The sequence below is a fragment of the Myotis brandtii genome, unplaced genomic scaffold (genome assembly GCF_000412655.1).
Source record: "Myotis brandtii unplaced genomic scaffold, ASM41265v1 scaffold225, whole genome shotgun sequence".
Classification (NCBI taxonomy): Eukaryota; Metazoa; Chordata; class Mammalia; order Chiroptera; family Vespertilionidae; genus Myotis; species Myotis brandtii.
Window position 1 is genome coordinate 4,062,657 of NW_005358435.1, and position 12,875 is coordinate 4,075,531.

At 41.1% G+C, this 12,875-nt stretch overlaps 1 protein-coding gene across 1 annotated transcript in view; it reads left to right on the forward strand.

The window, feature by feature from the left end:
• The window catches only part of ABHD12 (abhydrolase domain containing 12), a 64,471-nt gene that overhangs the window by 437 nt on the left and 51,159 nt on the right, over positions 1–12,875 (forward strand). The gene's annotated exons all lie outside the window — the stretch shown is intronic.

Here is a 12,875-nt window from a genome sequence, read left to right on the forward strand (position 1 = left end):
CGAGAGCTTTGGCTCCGCGCGGATCTCCTCCTCCGCCTCGGGCTCAGCCCAGCGCCCCTCTCACCAGGCTGGCCAGGTGCACGGAAGCCGGCGGGGACCCCGGTTCTCACCGAGCGAATCCTTCTAGGGGGACTAGTGGTCAGAAGCGGCAGTCCCTGCTCGGAGCTGCCAGACCTTTAGGGAGAAGTTCAATGGGCTGCTGTGCCCGAGGGGGAGGACGGATGCCCCGCATTCCCAGCTGTTGGAGGGAAACCTGCCGTGCGCTCTGCAGTTGGCTCCTCGTGCTTATTTGCCCGCTTGGGTGTCTCCTGGGAAAGGCATTTGGTTGGGTTTTGCCTCTTTGTAGAGAAATACGTTGAATGTAAAACTGATTTTAGAATTGAGATAGTGTATTTACCGTGACCAAATTTCTCTTCCCATAAGCTGGTTTCTTAACTATCTGGCTGTTTGTAGAACGTATCGTTCACGGCAGTTTTGAAGTCCTGATGTTTCGTGGTGTTGGAAGAAGGTGGTGTGTTCTCAGGTGCTGTATCAGAGTCATTTCCTCCAGGGCGAACTGGAATGCCCTTAATTGACACTGGCCACTTTAGTGTAAAATACTTATTCAAATAGTCCCTAAAAACATCAATTGCCTAAAATATGAATTGTTTTAAAATATGAATGTTTGGGTAACTAAAAACAGTAGCTCCTTCAAAATTCAACTTTATTTTTTTAATCATGAAATTAAACTACGTACTCCTTTAAGTAAGTGCTTCCCGTAGTCCTAGAAGGGCAGGGAACGACAATATTTTTGATTAAAAAATCATGATTAGCTTTAGTGCACTTTTATGAACAGGCTTAGCATAACACTGAGGTAGGTTGGGAAATTCTTTAAAGAAATCAAAGGGTGATGCACAGTAATGTTTGGAGAAACAATGCGGACTTGATACCTTCCTTGAAAGATGTACTATATTAAAAGGATTTGTATGGGGGACAAAAGAGAGACCTTCAAGTGGTGTTCCTGTCCTCTGGATGAACAAAAGGCTGTTAGGGGAATAGAGAGAAAAGCGGAGGGCAGAAAGGGCAAATGTGTGTGTTATACCATGGCTTCCTTCCCTTGCCTGTAATTCCCCTGGACATTATCCTGCTTTGTTTTCTCCTGTATCCGGGTCTTTGCTCAATTGTCACCTCCTCGGAGAGGCCTTCCCAGACCGGCACATCCAAAAGAGCGTTCATACCACCCCAACCCCCTTATTCTGTTTATTTTCTTTTTCATTGCATTTATCCCTTACCTGACCTTGTAATTGCCTGCATACTTGACTTGCTTTGTGGGTTGTCTCCTCCCTCATAAGAATGAGAGCAGGGATATTGTTTTCTCCATTTCTAATCTCCAGTGCCTGGCACACAGTAGGTGGGAGAAAATACATGCTGAATTAACGACTAAGATAAATACCTAGAACTGGAATTGCTGGGCCAAGGTTGTGTGTTAACTTTGAAAGGTGATGCCAAAGTGCCTTCCAAAGAAGTTGTGATCTGTAACTTCCTCCAGCAGTGTCAGCTGCCACCCCAAGTATTGAATAGAACCATGTCTTTTTAAAAACTATTCTATTTGATTGAAGAAAACTACATCTGATTTGTAGCATTAATTTGCATTTCTTAATTGTGGGCTGGCAATTTTTGTGTGCTTTTATAAACTATTATATACCTTTGGGATTATTTACATCTTTTAAGATCCTTCTTTGTTTGGGGTCCTCCTACACATTTCTTTTGCCTCTCTATTGTGTACATGTTCAAATATACAAAAGTAGAGAAGACGATATAATGAACCTCTATGTATCCATCACTTCATTTCAACAATTTTCCATATTTGTCTTTCTTGGAATTATTTATTCCTCCTCTCCATTTTTTGCAGGATGGGAGACTAGACTATTTTAAAATAAATTATTTCATCTATTAAAATAAATAAAATTATTTCAACTATAAATATTTCACAGTATGTCTTGAACAAATAAGGACTTTTGAAATAAAATAACCCCAATGCTATTATTTATCAAAATTAACAAATTAACTGTAATTAACTTAATATTATCTAATAGTCTACATACATTTTTACAGTTGTCTCAGAAATGTCTTTTTTAGGTTGATTTGTTTTTAAATCCTGTACATTTCTTAAGTTTATTCCAAGTTGTTTTTTTTGTTGTGATTTGAAATAGGATCCTCTCTTATATTACATACTGTTATTAGTTGTTATTTAATAATTTTATAATTTGCAATTTACATAATCTTAATTTCTAGTAATTTTTGCAGTTGGTTCTCTTGGATTTTCCAGGTATCTTATCTTGTCAGCTAGCTGCAAGCAATAAGAATTTTGTCTGTTTTTCATTTATATGTCTCTTGTTTCTTTTTTAATTATTATTACATTGTATTTCCAGAACAAGGTTAAATAATAGGGATGATATTGGGTACCCTTGTCTTGTTCCTGATTTTAATGAGCATGTTTTTAGTGTTTTTGCCACACTAGTTATTTTACTAAGGGGTGTGTTGTTGCTGTTTTGTTTTTAATAAAAAATGGTTGTTGAGATTTATCAAAGGCTGTTTTAGCATCTATGAAATAATCATATAGATTTTCTCCTTTCATTTCAGTTGTAGTAATAGACTTTATATTACTGAATCATCAGTGATAACTCTGTTATTGTGTAGTCGGCTACATTCTATTTATTTTACTTGGTAGTTTAACACTATTATTTGTGAGACTAGTCTGTAATTTTCTTTTTAATGCCATTTTTATCAAGTTTTTTCAGTATTTTCTATTAAAAGCTTTCTCTTTCTTTTCATTAGCCAGTTTAAATACTTTTAAAATTATCTGTTTCTTTAATTTTGGTAGAATTCCCCTATAAAACTACCGATTTTTTAGAATATAAGCAACTTGAATAACTATTACAGTTTCTTACATTTGTTATTTCTTTCTGGGTTCGTTTTGGTGATTTATATGCTCATAGAAAATCATTAGTTATGTCCAGATTTTCCTCTGTACCTGGGGCTGTTTCCCTAGTCTTGTTCCCCATTTTGTATAGCTCCCTCCTCTTTCCCCCTCCCCCCTTGATCTAGGCTACATGTCAATGTAAGAAACATTAAACTTATGAAGAATTTTTGTGAGTTTATTTGAGACAAACTGTCGACAATCGCTGGGAAGCAAAATCTCAACAGACTGAGATAATGCTTCAGAGCAGCGGTTGCCAACCGGTGGTCCATGGACCACTGGTGGTCTATGAGGTCCGAAAGGTTGGCGACCGCGGCTCCAGAGAATGGCAGTTTTGCACCTTGTTTTATATATTACCATCAAAAGAGGAGATGTAAGTGGGTTACATGAAATCCATTGGTGATAGATTAGGGAGATGGAAGAAAGCAAAGTGGGAAAACCTCTTGGATTGCATGAAAAGTAAAATGATAGACACATACAGCTTTTACATAGGTGGGTACAGGATAGTTAGCAGTCAACAATATGATAATAACAATGAGAGGCTCTGTGGCCTTCACGCTGGTGCATTGGCTGTGCCCTGAGGGGTCTGGAAAAAGGGGAGTTACCCTGACATTTCAAAGGAATGTTATCGTAGATGCAAAAGACAATAAACTGGCTTAGTTAAGGTAAAGATTGACTGACTTTTGTCAGGGAATATTCTAGCCTAGGACATGACTACCTGCCATAAATTGCTTTCAGTTAAAAAGTTTTAATTTCAGACCATCCTTTGTGTTTACTTTAGGTCTCAGAGTTTACAAGGCCTTCTCTGAGCTTGTCAGGTTAGCATGGCACCTTTTTGTCCATACAGGTACTGATACACCTACTACATACCCATGCACCTGTCATTGGATAAATCAGTGAGCCAGATTTCCCAGGCACAAGTGGGCATGAGGTTCTTGGGGTACTGCTGAAGTAAGCATTTTCAGGAGCCCCCATGGGAGAATGAGATGTGGTAGAAGGCTTTATTTGCATGGAGTTACATTCCTTGGGTTGTAAAGTCCCATGTCCCTTAAACCAGTCTTGAAAGAGGTGCAGCTGGGGTTCCAGCACAGCCAAAAGCAATGCTAGTGTCCATCCAGAGTGTCTGTTCCAAGTTGCAGCTGGGGTCCGGACAGTATTGGACTAATTAAAGTCCATTAGTCCATTGTGTGGGCACAGGGGAGTGCAGCCCCTGCAAAAGGAGAGCCAGGAGCCTGGCCTGCAAGCGCCAAGAGAGGGGACTTCCTTTTTTAGAAGTTTAAATATTCAGGTTTTTCACTCTTTCAGTGGCCACGCCTATTCTGGCCATTTTACCTGTTCCCAGGTGTGATTGACAAAACAGCCACCTTCCACATCACTCAGACCTTCCTGGATGTGTGTCTAAACTGCCTTTGTCCAGTCCCCCATTGATCAGCAGGGAATAGACTGGGAGAATGTTAATTTACAGCTTTTTAGCAAAGCTGTGTAAATGCCATACCTATATTATCTAGTCTTCCCTTTACTCCTTTCCTGTTAAATAACAACCAGATTATTAACAATGGTATCACACATATCAAACATATATTATTTATTAATTCTGGGAGACCAGGATGATGCTGAGGGCTGCAGAGAAGTGCTGAGAACTTGTTTTGTTGAAGGAGGCAGCAGCTACTGTATTCTCTCCTGTTGTTGCCTGGCAGGAATGTGGGACCAGGGTGGCCAGATCTTCCAGTCTCTCCAGAAGACTAACTGGTTGTGGTTGTGTGTGTGAGATCTCTGACTTTTAATTTAGTTTTTTTTTTCCTTTTTAATCCTCATCCAAGGAGTGAGGATTTTTTCCCATTGGTTTTTTTTAGAGAGAGTGGTAGGGGAGAGAGATGAGAGAGGGAGAGGGGGAGAGAGAGAGAGAGAGAAACATTGAGAGAGAGGCATGTCGATTGCCTTCTGCAATCTGCAACCAAAGTATGTGCTCTTGACCAGGAAGCGAACCCATTACCCTTCGGTGAGCAGGCAAACACTCTAACCACTGAACACACTGGCCAGGGTGATCGCTAACTTTTTAAACATTGGCAACTAATTCAGATGAAAACAACTTTGGGGAGGTCAACATAAACCTAGCTTTGTTTTGTTTTTAAATTTATGGATTAAATTAAATTTAAATTTACTAAAATTAAATTTCTGGTTATTCTTAAAGGTAAATGTTTATCTAACTCAACCCTGCATTCCACGGGTGGAGAAACTAGATAATAGTTTTGCTTTGCAATCTGGTATGAGGAAGGACTTGCCAAATGAGAGATTTTGTGGGCCTTTCATGTTCTTTTCAGTAACCCTAGCGTTCTTGGAAATATGCATTAAAGGCATAAGTGATCTAAATTGGACCCTATGAAGGCAATAATGAGATGTATAGGTCTGTGTGTTTCAGTCAGCTAGGCTTTATCCTTCAATTTCCAGCCCTCAGGCCAGATCTGCAGGATGACCGAGATCTTTGGGCTGCATGGGAGGTGGCATAGCTGTCAACGTAGGAAACATTCAAACTTGTGAAGAATATTTGTGAGTTTATTTGAGCCAAACTGTCCATGATTGCTGGGAGGCAAGTCTCAATGGATTGAGATAATGCTCCAGAGAATAGCAGTTTTGCACCTTATTTTATACATTACAATCAAAAGAGGAGACCTAAGTGGGTTACATGAAATCCGTTGGTGATTAGGGTGGTGGGAGATAGCAAAGTGGGGAAACCTCTGGGATTGGAGGAAAAGTAAAATGATAGACACATCTTTTACATAGGTCAGTACAGAATAGTTTTATCATGTCAACAATTAACAAGATAAAATAATGAGAGGATTTATAGTTTCCACCTAGATGTGTTGGTTGTACCCTGAGGGGTCTGGATAAAGGGGAGTTACCCTGACATTTCAAAGGAATGTTATTAGAGATGCAAAAGACAATAAGGCAGGCTTAGTTAAGGTAAAGATTGACCTTTGTCAGGGAAGACTCTAGCCTAGGACATGAGTACCCACCATAAACTGCTTTTAGTTTAAAAGGTTTTAATTTCAGACCATCTTTGGTGGTTATTTTAGGTCTCTGACTACACAAGGCCACTAAGCAGGCCTTCCCTGAGCTTGTCAGGTTTTCTGTAGTATGTGGCCCCTTTTCATCCACATAGTGATGATGAACCCTTGCACGTAAACACAGAAGAACTGAGGTATCATCTTGTTTCCTCTTTGACCCAAAGGAAGGGACTTCATCTAGAACTGCTAATGGCTTCACCATAACCTAGAAAGGTGGGTGACTGAGGTTAACATTAGCCTTCCTGGGAGTTAATATTAAGCCCATCTTCTAAGCCTCTCTTTATCCTTTCTTTATCCATCAAGAAGATGAGAATGTGTTCTGAGTTAGCCTTTATAGTTCAGGTTTGCTTTTTTTCCCCCCATCCCCTTTCTCCTCTTACTCCCCCAGAGTATAGTTTGTGCCGGGACTGTGACAAGCAAGGGGGAAGACTTTGTTATGAAGCCTCAGCAGGGGCCCCTGGTTGGGTCCATCTCTTCCCATTTGTGGTTTATCTTATCAAGGCCAGATCCCAGGACTCTGGAACTTGGTTCTTTGTTTGCATTTGGGGGAACTCTGTGTCCTTGTATGTGTGCTTGCTTCCCAGTTCTTTTCAGCTAGTGTGTACTCCCTTCTCAAGGGAGTGTCTGTCTTCTGCAGTAACTTTGAGCAGACACTGCTCAAATGTGGGACATATTTTGGGGTAGATTAAAAGCTCCTGAAGACACTTTGATGGAGATAGCCTTAGAAAGAGGTATAGAAGATGGGTCATTTTCTCAGGGATGTTGACAGTGACAAAAACGGGATGCTGTTCCAGACTCAGGGTCTTCCTCCCATTAGAGCACTTTTCTTTCCAAAATGATGTCTGTAGAAAAATTTCTGTAATAGGATCTTGAAAACTGACAGATTAAGTAAACACTCTTTACCCAGAGATGGTGCCTACAGAACTGGGGTGTCAGTGGATTTATGCTCTGCCAGAGAATTCTTTCAGCATGGAGAGTGGGTAAGTCGTTTGTTTTATCCTGAACTGAAATCTGGACTGGCATTGAGAAAAGGGGATGCTGACACAAGGAAGAACAATATCTAGGAAGCCTTGATGAAAATGTCCAGTTAGCAGAAAGACTCATTATTTAGGCTTGGTGCCCATTGTGGTATCATTTGCTATTATAGAGGAAAGCTTGCATAGATTACTGAGCCCCAAGTGAGTGTTTTCAGGTTCTGTGGCTTGGGGTGAGTTGCCTAACTTTCTGAGTTTGTTACTTCCTCTGTGATGTGGGGATAAAAATATCTTCCCTGTAGGATTGGGGTAAGGCTCTGATGTATCGAAGTTGAGAAAGCTCTGTTAACTAAGTCAAATAGCATTTACCCCTCCCCTCCTTTTTAGCCCCCAAACTGTTATAGTATGTCTTAGCCAGTTTTCATGCCTATACTTTAGTTGTCTTCATGATTAATTAACATATGTGTTGGTATTAGAACAATTTTAAACAATACTGTTTGGTTATTCAACACTTTTTTTCACCTGTTTATTTAGCAGAGTTTGAATACCTGTTACACACAGTAACTCTTCTAAGTGCTGAGGCTGTAGCAGTGGGTGCAGGTCCTGTCTTCTGGACTTTACAGGGGGAGACAGATACCGCATCAGGTGCTCAGAGCTTGGAAGAGAAAAGTAAAGCCAGTAAGGAGCAGCTACTGTATGTGCACAATTTGGGTGATAGAAGGCCTTTCTGATAAGGGGACATTTGAAAGGAATGCCACTGGCTGCTTTAGAGCAGAGAAATGTCATTACCATGTCACTCTGACTACTGTGATGAGGACAGACTGGAGAGACCGCGGTAACAGAGGGACCAGTTAGGAGTCATCCAGGCAACAGATGATGGGGGTTTAGGCCTGGGGTAGCTATGGAAGTGACAAGTGTTGCGTTCTAGATCTGCTTTGAAGTAGGTGTCAACAGGATTTGCTGTTGATCAATTAATATGAAAGAGCAACGAGTGTCAGAGAGGATTCACCAGTTCTCTCCTGAGCAACAGGAAGAATGGAGCTGCCATATGCTGAAATGGGGTGATTATGGGAAGAGTAGGTGCTTTGGGGTGTAATGAGTTTTGTTTGGGCATAGTGAGTGCTTATTAAATGTTCAAGTGGAATAGATAGGAGGAGTTGGAGTTCAGGGAGAGTTAGAGCAACATATGACTGTTAGCGTACAGATGGTGTTCAGAGTTATGATGGGGATCATAGGCTTGGCCTGGGCCCTGCATGGTTAGGGGCTAGGACAAAAGGAGGCTCAAGCCAAGGAGACCTGGAGGGAGGGAGTTGGAAGGAGAGCTAGGAGGAAGGGGTCGAGGCAGCCACTTGAAGGCCTGTTGCAGAGGAAAGCAAGATCTGCCACTGGATTTGATGACATGGAGATGAGTGGTTAACGAGTGTGGCCAATTGGAGTGGTGGGAGTAAGAGCCTGATGGAGTAGCTCAAGGGAGAGGTGGAAGTGTAGCTTTTTCAAGGAGTTTTGCCATAAAAGGGAACAGAAATGAGGGGGAAGCTGAAGTGGGAGGAGGTTTCTGACCAGTGTTGCTAGAGGTCTTGGTATGCTCATGGGGACAATCCAGTAGGAGAAAGACTGGCTCTGCAGACACTGTGGGCGTGGTGTCTCTGGGACCCAGTGCCCCAAGGCCAACTGGAGGGTCCCCAGATAAGAAGGCAGGCTAAGGATGCTGTGAAGGTTCAGGGATTTCTTTGGGAAGCATTGGAAGTTCTCTTCTGGTTACTTCTGTTTTCTCTGAAGTAAGAACAAGGTCACCTGCTGAAGGGAAAGAAGGTCTTTCCTTTTCAGTTCTCTGTCTGGACCCAGTCTTAGTTCTCTCTTCTTGACCTGATCAGACATTTCCTACCATATTTCCTAAATTCTCATTAATATGAACAATCAAATTGCTTGCTAAGGACTCTTCTTTCTGACATGTAATGTTTCAAAAATGGATGACAAAAATCTCTCCCCTAGGAAGTCGTTTCATCCATGACTTGCGGTGTGTCTGAGAAGCCATGCATGTTTTGCACAGTGCTGCCCAGTTCTGGGGCCACTGAGCAGGAAGACAGCATTCCACAAGGTCCCTGTGAGGAAGGGAGATCCCTACACAATCCCAGTGAGGAAGGGGTTAGAGCTGGGTTTGAGGAGGAGTTGGGAAAAAGATCAACATGAACTAAGGTCAAGATAGAGTGATTATGTGGGACCTCGGTAGAATTCTTACCTCAGGTTTTGCTGTTACACAAATAGCTAAATTTCTAAATAGAATTTATCTTGAGATGGTACTTGTGGACTTTGTCTTAATCAGGTGATCTATTTACTAGGTATGAAAACGTCTAGAGAAGGTAAAAAGAGGACCGAGTAGATGGCTGTCAGTATAAGGAGTTTCAGAAGATTAATACTTCCATTTTGCTGCAAAGATGAAGGCAGAGAAAGGGTATCAGTGAAGGAATACTACAAGTGCAGCTCAGGAATGCTAGGATTTAGGGTTTATTCTTGAAGCTTGAAAGAAGTGACCCTGAGCTTTAAGGTAAAGAAAGGAAGTTCAGATAGTTTTCAGTTCTTACCAGATTTGTGGGCTCTCCACATAAGATTTAGCTATATTGCCTGGCTGGCATGGCTCAGTGGTTGAGCGTGGAGGTCACAGTTCGAGTCCCAGTTAGGGCACATGCCCGGGTTGCGGGCTTGATCTACAGTGTGGGCTGTGCAGGAGGCAGCCAATCAATGATTTTCTCATCATTGACATTTCTTTTTTTTTTTTTTTTAATATTTTATTGATTTTTTACAGAGAGGAAGGGAGAGAGATAGAGAGTTAGAAACATCGATGAGAGAGAAACATCGATCAGCTGCCTCCTGCACATCTCCCACTGGGGATGTGCCCGAAACCCAGGTACATGCCCTTGACCGGAATCGAACCTGGAACCCTTCAGTCCGCAGGCCGACACTCTATCCACTGAGCCAAACCGGTTTCGGCATCATTGACATTTCTATCTCTCCCTCTCCTTTCCTTTCTGCAAACAATTAAAAAAAAAAAAGATTTAGATATATTGACTGAATTATTCATAATGGGAAGGGAAAAATGTTCAAAGTCGAAGCAGGTCATTTTGATACTGTAGTTCAGGGCCCTAAAAGAGATATATAGCTTTTAACCTTCATCTGTTTTCTTCTAATATTGTGTACACCAGAGACTCCCTATTCTTTTCATCCTGATTTGTGCCATCCTGGTCCTGGCATAACATGTTGTTTGTACCTGAAAGTGGCCATGTCACTGCTGGGTGTTTATCAAGCAGTTATCATGCCAACAGAAGCCATGCTTTGCATTAGGTATGTAAAGATGAAAGAAGACAGTACCTTGGCCCTGGCCTGGTAGCTCAGTTGGTTAGCACATCATCCCAATACATCAAAATTTGATCCCCGGTCAGGGCATATACAAGAATCAATCAGTGAGTTCATAGATAGGTGGAACAACAGGTTGATGTTTCTTCCTCTCTTCTTTTTCTTCTCTCTTTAAGATTAATGAATTAAAAAAAATTTTTTAAAAGAAGATGACAGTACCTATCCCCAGGGAGTTTGTTGTCTATCCATCTTTCTGCATGGCAGCCATCAGCTCTTAATTTTCAAATATTTTTTAAAATTGATTTTAGAGAGAGAGGAAGGGAGAGAGAGAGAGAGAGAGAGAGAGAGAGAGGGAGAGAGAGAGAGAAACATGAATTGTCTGCTCCCTGCACATCCCCAACAGGGGACCAAGCCTGCAACCTGGGCATGTGCCCCAACTGGGAATCGAACTGGCGACCTCTTGGTTCATGGGTCGACCTTCAACCACTGAGCCACATCAGCCGGGCAATGCTTAACTATTTTAATGATGTCTATAGTAGAGACAAAATTCAGGAATGGCTGGAGATGGTTAGTCTGATCTCACATTCAGCCTTTGTTACTCTGACTTTTTTTGTGTGCTGATTTTTCTTCAGAGTATCTCATATTTTAGGCTCTCACTTCATCCCTGGAGTATCAGGGAATCTGTAGATAAGAAAAACTCTCATATTTTGGGGACACAGAACACTTTGACAAGGAATGTCATGGCAGAACCTATAGGAAGGAAAATAAGAAAACTGCTATTCTAAGATATTTGATATTTGTCTTAGGGTTCCAGAAGGAAGGAGCTTTTATACTAGTGGTGTAGACCGGCTGGGAGCCTGCCAGTCAGCCACAGGGCCTCAAGGGAAAGCTCCAGGGAAATTTTGCAGGAATCTCCAGGTGTGAGGCCTTCCTGGGGGATGGTAGTTGCCTTGGTCAAGGTGGCCCCTGAGGCACCCTCTCTGGCTCCATTTGCTTCTCTTTTATTTTATCTTTTTTCTCATTACAAAAGTAAAAAGATTTCTTAATAAAACTTTAAAACTGAGAAGATAACTGAGAAAATGGAAAATCCCTGGATAATTACTGTTTACATTATGCCATATAGCAAGGATATTGCTTGCCTGTTTGTACTTTCATTCATTTAATAAATACTGTGGGCCTACTGTGTGCTGGAGGATGTGAATAAAACATTGCACAAGAGTCAGACAGGTCCCACCCTTATGGAGCTTACATTTTCATGAAGGAGAGAGACAGCAAAAAGCTAGCAGGTAAATATTCAGTAAAATTTCAAGGAGTGGTAAAATACTATGAAGAAAACTAAGCAATGCAGTGTTAAAACAAGACTATAGGCCCAAAATGGCCTGGTGTTACCAAACCAAGAGTTTGGGCTCTCCCAGCAATGGAATCATAACCAGTCAATCAGGATACCTATCGCTAGCACTAGTTAGGCCATCTGCCTGACATACCCCTCCCTTCCCCTAAAGGAAAGTGACCTTGCAACAACCAACCAGCCTTTTTGCCTAGTACAACTTCCTTGTCCTTGCTCCCTTCTGCCTGTAAAATCTCATTTTATACAGCTTCTCTGAGTTCCTTTCTGTTAGCTAGATTGGATGCTTTCTGATTCATGAATTGCTGAATAAAGCCAGTAAGATCTTCAAAATACACTCAGCTGAATTTTGATTTTTTAACAGTAGGTAATATAGTTGTGTGTAAAGCACCTGAAAATGAGCTGTGCTTTGGTGGTAAAACATTATTGTTTCGTTTATCTCTGCCAGGGGAGTAAGGCCTTTTCACAGTAAGATACCTACCAGTTACTCAATTATGCAAACATTCCATGATTTTTTTGTTGTTTCTTTCCTCTGGAAACAGAGACATTTATAGGCTGCTCTTGTATATTTTATTAAGGGCTTAAAGTTTTCAATTTTGTTGAGTGAAGTTGCTCCCGATATTGACTGGTCAAATGTTGAACTTTGTCTACCAGTTTCCACCTATAACTTGAGAAGAATTTAATCCAAATTTTAGTCGGGGAATGAATCTTGACTTTACTCTTTTGTTCCTTCTGAAAGAATATAATGGAATATATGTCATATAATAGGACATCTATTATAAAATGTAAGTATATTATCATATAATACATTACGGGATATATCTATTAACATAATGAAATAAAACATACTCTTTCTTAATAACATTACTGGTTACAGTTATGGAGGAATTGATGAAAACCAGAGATAGACACATTTTATTTATTTTTTTAAATTTAGTTTTATTTATTTCAGAGAGGAAGGGAGAGGGAGAGAGAGATAGAAACATCAATGATGAGAGAGAATCATTGATCGGCTGCCTCCTGCACATCCCCTACTGGGGATCAAGCCCACAACCCTGGCATGTGCCTTTGGCCGGAATCGAACCTGGGACCCTTCAGTCCACAGGCCGACGCTCTATCCACTGAGTCAAACCAGCTAGGGTGAGATAGACACATTTTAAAAGAAATACAGAACTTCCACT